The 17,416-nt window shown below is 39.3% G+C and overlaps 5 non-coding genes across 5 annotated transcripts; all 5 read left to right on the plus strand.

Annotated features, from left to right (window-relative positions):
• Window positions 1-195: 195 nt before the first annotated feature.
• trnav-aac (transfer RNA valine (anticodon AAC)) lies at window positions 196-268 on the plus strand. Its single transcript has one exon. It is a non-coding gene; the product is annotated as a tRNA-Val (tRNA).
• A 4,241-nt stretch (window positions 269-4,509) lies between these two features.
• trnav-aac (transfer RNA valine (anticodon AAC)) lies at window positions 4,510-4,582 on the plus strand. The gene has a single exon. It is a non-coding gene; the product is annotated as a tRNA-Val (tRNA).
• A 6,062-nt stretch (window positions 4,583-10,644) lies between these two features.
• On the plus strand, window positions 10,645-10,717 carry trnav-cac (transfer RNA valine (anticodon CAC)). Its single transcript has one exon. It is a non-coding gene; the product is annotated as a tRNA-Val (tRNA).
• A 1,482-nt stretch (window positions 10,718-12,199) lies between these two features.
• Window positions 12,200-12,272, plus strand: trnav-cac (transfer RNA valine (anticodon CAC)). Its single transcript has one exon. It is a non-coding gene; the product is annotated as a tRNA-Val (tRNA).
• Window positions 12,273-13,659: 1,387 nt separating this feature from the next.
• trnav-cac (transfer RNA valine (anticodon CAC)) lies at window positions 13,660-13,732 on the plus strand. The gene has a single exon. It is a non-coding gene; the product is annotated as a tRNA-Val (tRNA).
• Window positions 13,733-17,416: the final 3,684 nt, after the last annotated feature.

Genomic DNA, 17,416 nt, shown 5'->3' on the forward strand with positions numbered 1-17,416 from the left:
AGCCAAACCATCCCTACGGTGAATCAGCCCTTATTCAGGAGTTATTCACACGATAATTCCCGGGATCTCAAGCCTTATTGCTTAGTTAATGGACTAAGTCATTTCTGACTTCATTAGGTTCTGAGAGCGATAAATGCCCCACCCACCCAGCCACCCACCCAGCCAAAGTCACACCCTTAGTATCCTACTCATGCAGTTTCTGTAGTGTAGTGTTTATCACGTTCGCCTAACACGCGAAAGGTCCCCGGTTCGAGACCGGGCGGAAACACATTATAACAAATTAGACAGTAAGCCTATTCACTTAGGGCTCGATCCCAATTTAGGAATTCATTCTTTTCCTACGCACTTCTCAGTATTTGCTATTCAGACTTACCCTTTTAAGTCGCGTAACGCACTCTGCTGGGGTGGCTAGCTTGGGCGCTCTGAATAAATTCCTGCTACGTGTGGTCTGAGTTCCATAATGATTCAAATAGGCTACATGTCCCAAATTATTGCAATACTTTAGCTTAATATGATTCACTAATGCTAGCAACCCTCAGGAACAATTCACAAGGATGTGACAGATTAAAGGTCAACGGAATGAAAGTATGCCAAAATAAATGAATGTGGCTGTTACTGACAGTGGCTCCCGATAGTGGCTAATATTTAACATGATACAAATTGTCAAATAAAACTGGGAAAAGCCCCACAGTGGAGGTGTCATAATACCCATAAAACCTAGCGGTCAAACAGGGAAATGGTTCCAACCATTTTTCCACCATTCATTTTTCCCATAGGGGATTTTAGAAACACAAAAAATAATACATTTGTAGTTCTTTATGATAGCCACATTAGCAGTTAATTAGCATTTAATTTTGGGGGGGTAAATACAGGCAAATATTTTTTATAAAAGTCACCTTGTCCTAGAGAGAATTACACGGTTACCATGCCAGGGTAAGCCAACAAGAAACACAGGCCTTTTTTAATTGTTTTTAAAATCCCCTGTGGGGAATATGAATGGTGGAAAAACGATTGGAACCATTACCCTGTTCGACCGCTAGTTCTTATGGGTATTATGACTCCTACTGTGGTACTCTATTTGGGATATTATGGGCGGTAGACTTGTGGGCATTCCTAACATTTTCCATGACTTCCACTCTTTTCCTTGTAGTTTCCGTAGTGTAGTGGTTATCACGTTCGCCTCACACGCGGAAGGTCCCCGGGTTCGAAACCGGGCGGAAACAAATTTTAACAAAACAGATAGTGATGACAGAAACAGGGTCATAACTGAAAAAAACGAAACAAATACATAGGCCTGCAGAATACATGAAAAGACCAGTCTTAGACATGTCTTTCAATAACCAGAGGCAATGCAATGTTATAAAACAGGTTGTTTGGATCCTGGATGCTAATTGGTTAATAGCAGGGAGTTGAAGCACCACCATCCCAGCATTCTGAGAGTAGTGCCTGTTAGCGGTTCCATTAGATTTATAAATGCGCATCCACTGTCCCACGGCCCAGCCAGTCAATTTATAAACTTCATCTCCCCTGGAAAAATGTGTTTAGACCAATGGTATTCAAACCTTTTCAGCAGGGACACCATTTTTTCCTACAGAATTTCTGGGGTCCCCATTTTTTTGCAATCATTTCTTGTGATCCCACCCCAAATACAACTTTAAAATCGGTACGTTACATTTTTTTTTACATCAACAAATAACCTTCAATTACCCAATCAAATACTTTTTTTCTAATTAACTTTCTCAAAAACGTTTCTATATTGTCTCATACAATAATCTGTACTCATAATTTTTTGTTCCTAAATAATGAATATATATACCCCCACTTTAAATATCACTGGTCTAGACAATATTTCCCAATGCCCCTAGGCTAGCATATGGTTTGAAACAGTTGAGGTTTGTCAATTCAAATAGGCTACATGTCCCAAATTATTGCAATACTTTAGCTTAATATGATTCACTAATGCTAGCAACCCTCAGGAACAATTCACAAGGATGTGACAGATTAAAGAAAGGTCAACGGAATGAAAGTATGCCAAAATAAATGTATGTGGCTGTTACTGACAGTGGCTCCCGATAGTGGCTAATATTTAACATGATACAAATTGTCAAATAAAACTGGGAAAAGCCCCACAGTGGAGGTGTCATAATACCCATAAAACCTAGCGGTCAAACAGGGAAATGGTTCCAACCATTTTTCTACCATTCATTTTTCCCATAGGGGATTTTAGAAACACTTAAAATAATACATTTGTAGTTCTTTATGATAGCCACATTAGCAGTTAATTAGCATTTAATTTTGGGGGGGTAAATACAGGCGAATATTTTTTATAAAAGTCACCTTGTCCTAGAGAGAATTACACGGTTACCATGCCAGGGTAAGCCAACAAGAAACAAAGGCCTTTTTTAATTGTTTTTAAAATCCCCTGTGGGGAATATGAATGGTGGAAAAACGATTGGAACCATTTCCCTGTTCGACCGCTAGTTCTTATGGGTATTATGACTCCTACTGTGGTACTCTATTTGGGATATTATGGGCGGTAGACTTGTGGGCAGTCCTAACATTTTCCATGACTTCCACTCTTTTTCTTGTAGTTTCAGTAGTGTAGTGGTTATCACGTTCGCCTCACACGCAAAAGGTCCCTGGTTTGAAACCGGGCGGAAACAAATTTTAACAAAACAGATAGTGATGACAGAAACAGGGTCATAACTGAAAAAAACGAAACAAATAAATAGGCCTGCAGAATACATGAATAGACCAGTCTTAGACATGTCTTTCAATAACCAGAGGCAGATAGTGATAACTGAAAAAAAACAAAACAAATACATAGGCCTACAGAATACATGAATAGACCAGTCTTAGACATGTCTTTCAATAACCAGAGGCAATGCAATGTTATTAAACAGGTTGTTTGGATCCTGGATGCTAATTGGTTAATAGCAGGGAGTTGAAGCACCACCATCCCAGCATTCTGCGGGTAGTGCCTGTTAGCGGTTCCATTAGATTTATAAATGCGCATCCACTGTCCCACGGCCCAGCCAGTCAATTTATAAACTTCATCTCCCCTGGAAAAATGTGTCTAGACCAATGGTATTCAAACCTTTTCAGCAGGGACACCATTTTTTCCTACAGAATTTCTGGGGTCCCCATTTTTTTGCAATCATTTCTTGTGATCCCACCCCAAATACAACTTTAAAATCGGAACGTTACATTTTTTTTTACATCAACAAATAACCTTCAATTACCCAATCAAATACTTTTTTTCTAATTAACTTTCTCAAAAACGTTTCTATATTGTCTCATACAATAATCTGTACTCATAATTTTTTGTTCCTAAATAATGAATATATATATCCCCACTGCAGTCCCTCCGACCCCGACTTTAAATATCACTGGTCTAGACAATATTTCCCAATGCCCCTAGGCTAGCATATGGTTTGAAACAGTTGAGGTTTGTCTAAACCTTGCTGTCTGCCTCTCCGACTTGTGGATCAATGTTGCCGTTTTTTTGGTGACCTCCACCGTGCGATGTGTATGAATGTGACCAGAATGACAGCTTCTCTGAGCCAGGCAAATTCATTTATCAGGGTCATTATAATGGATATATCCAAAGAAATGGCAATATAATCCAAGGTAAAACAAACAAAAGTGCAGACAGTTTTCTGTCATTTCAGCTGCTTGATGTGATTGTGTGATAGATTTAGTTGGCTGGCTAGCAAAGGAAAAGTAGCTAGCCTGCATAGCTACAGTGCATTCGGAAAGTATTCAGACCCCTTACTTTTTTCCACATTTTGTTACGTTACAGCCTTATTCTGAAAATGGATTAAGTCAAATAAAATCTATCTACACACAATACCCCATAATGACGAAGCGATAACATATCATTTTTAATCCATAAAAAAAGATTTAAAAAATACCTTATTTACATACGTTTTCAGACCCTTTGCTATGAGGCTGGAAATTGAGCTCAGGTCCATCCTGTTTCCATTGATCATCCTTGAGATGTTTCTACAACTTGATTGGAGTCCACCTGTGGTAAATTCAATGGATTGGTCATGATTTGAAAAGGCACACACCTGTCTGTCTATATAAGGTTCCACAGTTGACAGTGCATGTCAGAGCATAAACTAAGCCATGAGGTGGAAGGAATTGTCCCTAGAGCTCCGAGACAGGATTTTGTCGAGGCACAGACGTGGGGAAGGGTACCGATACATTTCTGCAGCATTGAAGGTACCCAAGAACACAGTGGCTTCCATCATTCTTAAAAGGAAGAAGTTTGGAACCACCAAGACTCTTCCAAGAGCCGGCTGCTCAGCCAAACCATCCCTACGGTGAATCAGCCCTTATTCAGGAGTTATTCACACGATAATTCCCGGGATCTCAAGCCTTATTGCTCAGTTAATGGACTAAGTCATTTTTGACTTCGTTAGGTTCTGAGAGCGATAAATGCCCCACCCACCCACCCAGCCACCCACCCAGCCAAAGTCACACCCTTAGTATCTTACTCATGCAGTTTCTGTAGTGTAGCGGTTATCACGTTCGCCTAACACGCGAAAGGTCCCCGGTTCGAGACCGGGCGGAAACACATTTTAACAAATTAGACAGTAAGCCTATTCACTTAGGGCTCGATCCCAATTTAGGAATTCATGCTTTTCCTACGCACTTCTCAGTATTTGCTATTCAGACTTACCCTTTTAAGTCGCGTAACGCACTCTGCTGGGGTGGCTAGCTTGGGCGCTCTGAATAAATTCCTGCTACGTGTGGTCTGAGTTCCATAATGATTCAAATAGGCTACATGTCCCAAATTATTGCAATACTTTAGCTTAATATGATTCACTAATGCTAGCAACCCTCAGGAACAATTCACAAGGATGTGACAGATTAAAGAAAGGTCAACGGAATGAAAGTATGCCAAAATAAATGTATGTGGCTGTTACTGACAGCGGCTCCCGATAGTGGCTAATATTTAACATGATACAAATTGTCAAATAAAACTGGGAAAAGCCCCACAGTGGAGGTGTCATAATACCCATAAAACCTAGCGGTCAAACAGGGAAATGGTTCCAACCATTTTTCCACTATTCATTTTTCCCTTAGGGGATTTTAGAAACACTTAAAATAATACATTTGTAGTTCTTTATGATCGCCACGTTAGCAGTTAATTAGCATTTAATTTTGGGGGGGTAAATACAGGCGAAAATCTTTTATAAAAGTCACCTTGTCCTAGAGAGAATTACACGGTTACCATGCCAGGGTAAGCCAACAAGAAACACAGGCCTTTTTTAATTGTTTTTAAAATCCCCTGTGGGGAATATGAATGGTGGAAAAACGATTGGAACCATTTCCCTGTTCGACCGCTAGTTCTTATGGGTATTATGACTCCTACTGTGGTACTCTATTTGGGATATTATGGGCGGTAGACTTGTGGGCAGTCCTAACATTTTCCATGACTTCCACTCTTTTTCTTGTAGTTTCCGTAGTGTAGTGGTTATCAAGTTTGCCTCACACGCGAAAGGTCCCCGGTTAGAAACCGAGCGCATTTTTTTTTTTTTTAAACAGATAGTGATGACAGAAACAGGATCATAACTGAAAAAAACGAAACAAATACATAGGCCTGCAGAATACATGAATAGACCAGTCTTAGACATGTCTTTCAATAACCAGAGGCAGATAGTGATAACTGAAATAAAAATGAAACTAATACATAGGCCTACAGAATACATGAAAAGACCAGTCTTAGACATGTCTTTCAATAACCAGAGGCAATGCAATGTTATAAAACAGGTTGTTTGGATCCTGGATGCTAATTGGTTAATAGCAGGGAGTTGAAGCACCACCATCCCAGCATTCTGCGGGTAGTGCCTGTTAGCGGTTCCATTAGATTTATAAATGCGCATCCACTGTCCCACGGCCCAGTCAGTCAATTTATAAACTTCATCTCCCCTGGAAAAATGTGTCTAGACCAATGGTATTCAAACCTTTTCAGCAGGGACACCATGTTTTCCTACAGAATTTCTGGGGTCCCCATTTTTTTTCAATCATTTATTGTGATCCCACCCCAAATACAACTTTAAAATCGGTACGTTACATTTTTTTTTTACATCAACAAATAACCTTCAATTACCCAATCAAATACTTTTTTTCTAATTAACTTTCTCAAAAACGTTTCTATATTGTCTCATACAATAATCTGTACTCATAATTTTTTGTTCCTAAATAATGAATATATATATCCCCACTGCAGTCCCCCCGACCCCGACTTTAAATATCACTGGTCTAGACAATATTTCCCAATGCCCCTAGGCTAGCATATGGTTTGAAACAGTTGAGGTTTGTCTAAACCTTGCTGTCTGCCTCTCCGACCTGTGGATCAATGTTGCCGTATTTTTGGTGACCTCCACCGTGCGATGTGTATGAATGTGACCAGAATGACAGCTTCTCTGAGCCAGGCAAATTAATTTATCAGGGTCATTATAATGGATATATCCAAAGAAATGGCAATATAATCCAAGGTAAAACAAACAAAAGTGCAGACAGTTTTCTGTCATTTCAGCTGCTTGATGTGATTGTGTGATAGATTTAGTTGGCTGGCTAGCAAAGGAAAAGTAGCTAGCCTGCATAGCTACAGTGCATTCGGAAAGTATTCAGACCCCTTACTTTTTTCCACATTTTGTTACGTTACAGCCTTATTCTGAAAATGGATTAAGTCAAATAAAATCTATCTACACACAATACCCCATAATGACAAAGCGATAACATATCATTTTTAATTCATAAAAAAAGATTTAAAAAATACCTTATTTACATATGTTTTCAGACCCTTTGCTATGAGGCTGGAAATTGAGCTCAGGTCAATCCTGTTTCCATTGATCATCCTTGAGATGTTTCTACAACTTGATTGGAGTCCACCTGTGGTAAATTCAATGGATTGGTCATGATTTGAAAAGGCACACACCTGTCTGTCTATATAAGGTTCCACAGTTGACAGTGCATGTCAGAGCATAAACTAAGCCATGAGGTGGAAGGAATTGTCCCTAGAGCTCCGAGACAGGATTTTGTCGAGGCACAGACGTGGGGAAGGGTACCGATACATTTCTGCAGCATTGAAGGTACCCAAGAACACAGTGGCTTCCATCATTCTTAAAAGGAAGAAGTTTGGAACCACCAAGACTCTTCCAAGAGCCGGCTGCTCAGCCAAACCATCCCTACGGTGAATCAGCCCTTATTCAGGAGTTATTCACACGATAATTCCCGGGATCTCAAGCCTTATTGCTCAGTTAATGGACTAAGTCATTTTTGACTTCGTTAGGTTCTGAGAGCGATAAATGCCCCACCCACCCAGCCACCCACCCAGCCAAAGTCACACCCTTAGTATCCTACTCATGCAGTCACCTTGTCCTATAGAGAATTACACGGTTACCATGCCAGGGAAAGCCAACAAGAAACACAGGCCTTTTTTAATTGTTTTTAAAATCCCCTGTGGGGAATATGAATGGTGGAAAAACGATTGGAACCATTACCCTGTTCGACCGCTAGTTCTTATGGGTATTATGACTCCTACTGTGGTACTCTATTTGGGATATTATGGGTGGTAGACTTGTGGGGATTCCTAACATTTGCCATGACTTCCACTCTTTTTCTTGTAGTTTCCGTAGTGTAGTGGTTATCACGTTTGCCTCACACGCGAAAGGTCCCCGGTTCGAAACCGGGAGGAAACAAATTTTAACAAAACAGATAGTGATGACAGAAACAGGGTCATAACTGAAAAAAACGAAACAAATACATAGGCCTGCAGAATACATGAATAGACCAGTCTTAGATATGTCTTTCAATAACCGGAGGCAATGCAATGTTATAAAAAAGGTTGTTTGGATCCTGGATGCTAATTGGTTAATAGCAGGGAGTTGAAGCACCACCATCCCAGCATTCTGCGGGTAGTGCCTGTTAGCGGTTCCATTAGAATTTATAAATGCGCATCCACTGTCCCACGGCCCAGCCAGTCAATTTATAAACTTCATCTCCCCTGGAAAAATGTGTTTAGACCAATGGTATTCAAACCTTTTCAGCAGGGACACCATTTTTTCCTACAGAATTTCTGGGGTCCCCATTTTTTTGCAATCATTTCTTGTGATCCCACCCCAAATACAACTTTAAAATCGGTACGTTACATTTTTTTTTACATCAAAAAATAACCTTCAATTACCCAATCAAATACTTTTTTTCTAATTAACTTTCTCAAAAACGTTTCTATATTGTCTCATACAATAATCTGTACTCATAATTTTTTGTTCCTAAATAATGAATATATATATCCCCACTGCAGTCCCCCCGACCCCCACTTTAAATATCACTGGTCTAGACAATATTTCCCAATGCCCCTAGGCTAGCATATGGTTTGAAACAGTTGAGGTTTGTCAATTCAAATAGGCTACATGTCCCAAATTATTGCAATACTTTAGCTTAATATGATTCACTAATGCTAGCAACCCTCAGGAACAATTCACAAGGATGTGACAGATTAAAGAAAGGTCAACGGAATGAAAGTATGCCAAAATAAATGTATGTGGCTGTTACTGACAGTGGCTCCCGATAGTGGCTAATATTTAACATGATACAAATTGTCAAATAAAACTGGGAAAAGCCCCACAGTGGAGGTGTCATAATACCCATAAAACCTAGCGGTCAAACAGGGAAATGGTTCCAACCATTTTCCACCATTCATTTTTCCCATAGGGTATTTTAGAAACACTTAAAATAATACATTTGTAGTTCTTTATGATAGCCACATTAGCAGTTAATTAGCATTTAATTTTGGGGGGGTAAATACAGGCAAATATTTTTTATAAAAGTCACCTTGTCCTAGAGAGAATTACACGGTTACCATGCCAGGGTAAGCCAACAAGAAACACAGGCCTTTTTTAATTGTTTTTAAAATCCCCTGTGGGGAATATGAATGGTGGAAAAACGATTGGAACCATTTCCCTGTTCGACCGCTAGTTCTTATGGGTATTATGACTCCTACTGTGGTACTCTATTTGGGATATTATGGGCGGTAGACTTGTGGGCATTCCTAACATTTTCCATGACTTCCACTCTTTTTCTTGTAGTTTCTGTAGTGTAGTGGTTATCACGCTTGCCTCACACGCGAAAGGTCCCTGGTTCGAAACCGGGCGGAAACAGATTTTAACAAAACAGATAGTGATGACCGAAACAGGGTCATAACTGAAAAAAACGAAACAAATAAATAGGCCTGCAGAATACATGAATAGACCAATCTTAGACCAGAGGCAGATAGTGATAACTGAAAAAAAACGAAACAAATACATAGGCCTACAGAATACATGAAAAGACCAGTCTTAGACATGTCTTTCAATAACCAGAGGCAATGCAATGTTACAAAACAGGTTGTTTGGATCCTGGATGCTAATTGGTTAATAGCAGGGAGTTGAAGCACCAACATCCCAGCATTCTGCGGGTAGTGCCTGTTAGCGGTTCCATTAGATTTATAAATGCGCATCCACTGTCCCACGGCCCAGCCAGTCAATTTATAAACTTCATCTCCCCTGGAAAAATGTGTCTAGACCAATGGTATTCAAACCTTTTCAGCAGGGACACCATGTTTTCCTACAGAATTTCTGGGGTCCCCATTTTTTTGCAATCATTTCTTGTGATCCCACCCCAAATACAACTTTAAAATCAGTACGTTACATTTTTTTTTACATCAACAAATAACCTTCAATTACCCAATCAAATACTTTTTTTCTAATTAACTTTCTCAAAAACGTTTCTATATTGTCTCATACAATAATCTGTACTCATAATTTTTTGTTCCTAAATAATGAATATATATATCCCCACTGCAGTCCCCCCGACCCCGACTTTAAATATCACTGGTCTAGACAATATTTCCCAATGCCCCTAGGCTAGCATATGGTTTGAAATAGTTGAGGTTTGTCAATTCAAATAGGCTACATGTCCCAAATTATTGCAATACTTTAGCTTAATATGATTCACTAATGCTAGCAACCCTCAGGAACAATTCACAAGGATGTGACAGATTAAAGAAAGGTCAACGGAATGAAAGTATGCCAAAATAAATGTATGTGGCTGTTACTGACAGTGGCTCCCGATAGTGGCTAATATTTAACATGATACAAATTGTCAAATAAAACTGGGAAAAGCCCCACAGTAGAGGTGTCACAATACCCATAAAACCTAGCGGTCAAACAGGGAAATAGTTCCAACCATTTTTCCACCATTCATTTTTCCCATAGGGGATTTTAGAAACACTTAAAATAATACATTTGTAGTTCTTTATGATAGCCACATTAGCAGTTAATTAGCATTTAATTTTGGGGGGGTAAATACAGGCAAATATTTTTTATAAAAGTCACCTTGTCCTAGAGAGAATTACACGGTTACCATGCCAGGGTAAGCCAACAAGAAACACAGGCCTTTTTTAATTGTTTTTAAAATCCCCTGTGGGGAATATGAATGGTGGAAAAACGATTGGAACCATTTCCCTGTTCGACCGCTAGTTCTTATGGGTATTATGACTCCTACTGTGGTACTCTATTTGGGATATTATGGGCGGTAGACTTGTGGGCATTCCTAACATTTTCCATGACTTCCACTCTTTTTCTTGTAGATTCTGTGGTGTAGTGGTTATCACGTTCGCCTCACACGCGAAAGGTCCCTGGTTCGAAACCAGGCGGAAACAAATTTTAACAAAACAGATAGTGATGACCGAAACAGGGTCATAACTGAAAAAAACGAAACAAATAAATAGGCCTGCAGAATACATGAATAGACCAGTCTTAGACATGTCTTTCAATAACCAGAGGCAGATAGTGATAACTGAAAAAAAACGAAACAAATACATAGGCCTACAGAATACATGAATAGACCAGTCTTAGACATGTCTTTCAATAACCAGAGGCAATGCAATGTTATTAAACAGGTTGTTTGGATCCTGGATGCTAATTGGTTAATAGCAGGGAGTTGAAGCACCACCATCCCAGCATTCTGCGTGTAGTGCCTGTTAGCGGTTCCATTAGATTTATAAATGCGCATCCACTGTCCCACGGCCCAGCCAGTCAATTTATAAACTTCATCTCCCCTGGAAAAATGTGTTTAGACCAATGGTATTCAAACCTTTTCAGCAGGGACACCATTTTTTCCTACAGAATCTCTGGGGTCCCCATTTTTTTGCAATCATTTCTTGTGATCCCACCCCAAATACAACTTTAAAATCGGTACGTTACATTTTTTTTTACATCAAAAAATAACCTTCAATTACCCAATCAAATACTTTTTTCTAATTAACTTTCTCAAAAACGTTTCTATATTGTCTCATACAATAATCTGTACTCATAATTTTTTGTTCCTAAATAATGAATATATATATCCCCACTGCAGTCCCCCCGACCCCCACTTTAAATATCACTGGTCTAGACAATATTTCCCAATGCCCCTAGGCTAGCATATGGTTTGAAACAGTTGAGGTTTGTCAATTCAAATAGGCTACATGTCCCAAATTATTGCAATACTTTAGCTTAATATGATTCACTAATGCTAGCAACCCTCAGGAACAATTCACAAGGATGTGACAGATTAAAGAAAGGTCAACGGAATGAAAGTATGCCAAAATAAATGTATGTGGCTGTTACTGACAGTGGCTCCCGATAGTGGCTAATATTTAACATGATACAAATTGTCAAATAAAACTGGGAAAAGCCCCACAGTAGAGGTGTCATAATACCCATAAAACCTAGCGGTCAAACAGGGAAATGGTTCCAACCATTTTTCCACCATTCATTTTTCCCATAGGGGATTTTAGAAACACTTAAAATAATACATTTGTAGTTCTTTATGATAGCCACATTAGCAGTTAATTAGCATTTAATTTTGGGGGGGTAAATACAGGCGAATATTTTTTATAAAAGTCACCTTGTCCTAGAGAGAATTACACGGTTACCATGCCAGGGTAAGCCAACAAGAAACACAGGCCTTTTTTAATTGTTTTTAAAATCCCCTGTGGGGAATATGAATGGTGGAAAAACGATTGGAACCATTACCCTGTTCGACCGCTAGTTCTTATGGGTATTATGACTCCTACTGTGGTACTCTATTTGGGATATTATGGGTGGTAGACTTGTGGGCATTCCTAACATTTGCCATGACTTCCACTCTTTTTCTTGTAGTTTCCGTAGTGTAGTGGTTATCACGTTCGCCTCACACGCGAAAGGTCCCCGGTTTGAAACCGGGCGGAAACAAATTTTAACAAAACAGATAGTGATGACAGAAACAGGGTCATAACTGAAAAAAACGAAACAAATACATAGGCCTGCAGAATACATGAATAGACCAGTCTTAGACATGTCTTTCAATAACCAGAGGCAATGCAATGTTATAAAACAGGTTGTTTGGATCCTGGATGCTAATTGGTTAATAGCAGGGAGTTGAAGCACCACCATCCCAGCATTCTGCGGGTAGTGCCTGTTAGCGGTTCCATTAGATTTATAAATGCGCATCCACTGTCCCACGGCCCAGCCAGTCAATTTATAAACTTCATCTCCCCTGGAAAAATGTGTTTAGACCAATGGTATTCAAACGTTTTCAGCAGGGACACCATTTTTTCCTACAGAATCTCTGGGGTCCCCATTTTTTTGCAATCATTTCTTGTGATCCCACCCCAAATACAACTTTAAAATCGGTACGTTACATTTTTTTTTACATCAAAAAATAACCTTCAATTACGCAATCAAATACTTTTTTTCTAATTAACTTTCTCAAAAACGTTTCTATATTGTCTCATACAATAATCTGTACTCATAATTTTTTGTTCCTAAATAATGAATATATATATCCCCACTGCAGTCCCCCCGACCCCCACTTTAAATATCACTGGTCTAGACAATATTTCCCAATGCCCCTAGGCTAGCATATGGTTTGAAACAGTTGAGGTTTGTCAATTCAAATAGGCTACATGTCCCAAATTATTGCAATACTTTAGCTTAATATGATTCACTAATGCTAGCAACCCTCAGGAACAATTCACAAGGATGTGACAGATTAAAGAAAGGTCAACGGAATGAAAGTATGCCAAAATAAATGTATGTGGCTGTTACTGTCAGTGGCTCCCGATAGTGGCTAATATTTAACATGATACAAATTGTCAAATAAAAATGGGAAAAGCCCCACAGTGGAGGTGTCATAATACCCATAAAACCTAGCGGTCAAACAGGGAAATGGTTCCAACCATTTTCCACCATTCATTTTTCCCATAGGGTATTTTAGAAACACTTAAAATAATACATTTGTAGTTCTTTATGATAGCCACATTAGCAGTTAATTAGCATTTAATTTTGGGGGGGTAAATACAGGCAAATATTTTTTATAAAAGTCACCTTGTCCTAGAGAGAATTACACGGTTACCATGCCAGGGTAAGCCAACAAGAAACACAGGCCTTTTTTAATTGTTTTTAAAATCCCCTGTGGGGAATATGAATGGTGGAAAAACGATTGGAACCATTTCCCTGTTCGACCGCTAGTTCTTATGGGTATTATGACTCCTACTGTGGTACTCTATTTGGGATATTATGGGCGGTAGACTTGTGGGCATTCCTAACATTTTCCATGACTTCCACTCTTTTTCTTGTAGTTTCTGTAGTGTAGTGGTTATCACGTTCGCCTCACACGCGAAAGGTCCCTGGTTCGAAACCGGGCGGAAACACATTTTAACAAAACAGATAGTGATGACCGAAACAGGGTCATAACTGAAAAAAACGAAACAAATAAATAGGCCTGCAGAATACATGAATAGACCAGTCTTAGACATGTCTTTCAATAACCAGAGGCAGATAGTGATAACTGAAAAAAAACGAAACAAATACATAGGCCTACAGAATACATGAATAGACCAGTCTTAGACATGTCTTTCAATAACCAGAGGCAATGCAATGTTATTAAACAGGTTGTTTGGATCCTGGATGCTAATTGGTTAATAGCAGGGAGTTGAAGCACCACCATCCCAGCATTCTGCGTGTAGTGCCTGTTAGCGGTTCCATTAGATTTATAAATGCGCATCCACTGTCCCACGGCCCAGCCAGTCAATTTATAAACTTCATCTCCCCTGGAAAAATGTGTCTAGACCAATGGTATTCAAACCTTTTCAGCAGGGACACCATTTTTTCCTACAGAATTTCTGGGGTGCCCATTTTTTTGCAATCATTTCTTGTGATCCCACCCCAAATACAACTTTAAAATCGGTACGTTACATTTTTTTTTACATCAACAAATAACCTTCAATTACCCAATCAAATACTTTTTTTCTAATTAACTTTCTCAAAAACGTTTCTATATTGTCTCATACAATAATCTGTACTCTTAATTTTTTGTTCCTAAATAATGAATATATATATCCCCACTGCAGTCCCCCCGACCCCCACTTTAAATATCACTGGTCTAGACAATATTTCCCAATGCCCCTAGGCTAGCATATGGTTTGAAACAGTTGAGGTTTGTCTAAACCTTGCTGTCTGCCTCTCCGACCTGTGGATCAATGTTGCCGTTTTTTTGGTGACCTCCACCGTGCGATGTGTATGAATGTGACCAGAATGACAGCTTCTCTGAGCCAGGCAAATTAATTGATCAGGGTCATTATAATGGATATATCCAAAGAAATGGCAATATAATCCAAGGTAAAACAAACAAAAGAGCAGACAGTTTTCTGTCATTTCAGCTGCTTGATGTGATTGTGTGATAGATTTAGTTGGCTGGCTAGCAAAGGAAAAGTAGCTAGCCTGCATAGCTACAGTGCATTCGGAAAGTATTCAGACCCCTTACTTTTTTCCACATTTTGTTACGTTACAGCCTTATTCTGAAAATGGATTAAGTCAAATAAAATCTATCTACACACAATACCCCATAATGACAAAGCGATAACATATCATTTTTAATTCATAAAAAAATATTTAAAAAATACCTTATTTACATACGTTTTCAGACCCTTTGCTATGAGGCTGGAAATTGAGCTCAGGTCCATCCTGTTTCCATTGATCATCCTTGAGATGTTTCTACAACTTGATTGGAGTCCACCTGTGGTAAATTCAATGGATTGGTCATGATTTGAAAAGGCACACACCTGTCTGTCTATATAAGGTTCCACAGTTGACAGTGCATGTCAGAGCATAAACTAAGCCATGAGGTGGAAGGAATTGTCCCTAGAGCTCCGAGACAGGATTGTGTCGAGGCACAGACGTGGGGAAGGGTACCGATACATTTCTGCAGCATTGAAGGTACCCAAGAACACAGTGGCTTCCATCATATTTAAAAGGAACAAGTTTGGAACCACCAAGACTCTTCCAAGAGCCGGCTGCTCAGCCAAACCATCCCTACGGTGAATCAGCCCTTATTCAGGAGTTATTCACACGATAATTCCCGGGATCTCAAGCCTTATTGCTTAGTTAATGGACTAAGTCATTTCTGACTTCATTAGGTTCTGAGAGCTTATTCAGGAGTTATTCACACGATAATTCCCAGGATCTCAAGCCTTATTGCTTAGTTAATGAGCTAAGTCATTTCTGACTTCATTAGGTTCTGAGAGCGATAAATGCCCCACCCACCCACCCAGCCAAAGTCACACCCTTAGTATCCTACTCATGCAGTTTCCGTAGTGTAGCGGTTATCACGTTCGCCTAACACGCGAAAGGAGACCGGGCGGAAGCACATTTTAACAAATTAGACAGTAAGCCTATTCACTTAGGGCTCGATCCCAATTTAGGAATTCATGCTTTTCCTACGCACTTCTCAGTATTTGCTATTCAGACTTACCCTTTTAAGTCGCGTAACGCACTCTGCTGGGGTGGCTAGCTTGGGCGCTCTGAATAAATTCCTGCTACGTGTGGTCTGAGTTCCATAATGATTCAAAAAGGCTACATGTCCCAAATTATTGCAATACTTTAGCTTAATATGATTCATTAATGCTAGCAACCCTCAGGAACAATTCACAAGGATGTGACAGATTAAAGAAAGGTCAACAGAATGAAAGTATGCCAAAATAAATGTATGTGGCTGTTACTGACAGTGGCTCCCGATAGTGGCTAATATTTAACATGATACAAATTGTCAAATAAAACTGGGAAAAGCCCCACAGTGGAGGTGTCATAATACCCATAAAACCTAGCGGTCAAACAGGGAAATGGTTGCAACCATTTTTCCACCATTCATTTTTCCCATAGGGGATTTTAGAAACACTTAAAATAATACATTTGTAGTTCTTTATGATAGCCACATTAGCAGTTAATTAGCATTTAATTTTGGGGGGGTAAATACAGGCGAATATTTTTTATAAAAGTCACCTTGTCCTAGAGAGAATTACACGGTTACCATGCCAGGGTAAGCCAACAAGAAACACAGGCCTTTTTTAATTGTTTTTAAAATCCCCTGTGGGGAATATGAATGGTGGAAAAACGATTGGAACCATTTCCCTGTTTGACCGCTAGTTCTTCTGGGTATTATGACTCCTACTGTGGTACTCTATTTGGGATATTATGGGCGGTAGACTTGTGGGCATTCCTAACATTTTCCATGACTTCCACTTTTTTTCTTGTAGTTTCTGTAGTGTAGTGGCTATCACGTTCACCTCACACGCGAAAGGTCCCCGGTTCGAAACCGTGCGGAAACAAATTTTAACAAAACAGATAGTGATGACAGAAACAGGGTCATAACTGAAAAAAACGAAACAAATACATAGGCCTGCAGAATACATGAATAGACCAGTCTTAGACATGTCTTTCAATAACCAGAGGCAGATAGTGATAACTGAAAAAAAACGAAACAAATACATAGGCCTACAGAATACATGAATAGACCAGTCTTAGACATGTCTTTCAATAACCAGAGGCAATGCAAAGTTATAAAACAGGTTGTTTGGATCCTGGATGCTAATTGGTTAAGAGCAGGGAGTTGAAGCACCACCATCCCAGCATTCTGCGGGTAGTGCCTGTTAGCGGATCCATTAGATTTATAAATGCGCATCCACTGTCCCACGGCCCAGCCAGTCAATTTATAAACTTCATCTCCCCTGGAAAAATGTGTCTAGACCAATGGTATTCAAACCTTTTCAGCAGGGACACCATTTTTTCCTACAGAATTTCTGGGGTCCCCATTTTTTTGCAATCATTTCTTGTGATCCCACCCCAAGTACAACTTTGAAATCGGTACGTTACATTTTTTTTTACATCAACAAATAACCTTCAATTACCCAATCAAATACTTTTTTTCTAATTAACTTTCTCAAAAACGTTTCTATATTGTCTCATACAATAATCTGTACTATTAATTTTTTGTTCCTAAATAATGAATATATATATCCCCACTTGCAGTCCCCCCGACCCCGACTTTAAATATCACTGGT

Source organism: Salmo trutta, unplaced genomic scaffold (assembly GCF_901001165.1).
Source record: "Salmo trutta unplaced genomic scaffold, fSalTru1.1, whole genome shotgun sequence".
In the NCBI taxonomy this organism is placed as follows: Eukaryota; Metazoa; Chordata; class Actinopteri; order Salmoniformes; family Salmonidae; genus Salmo; species Salmo trutta.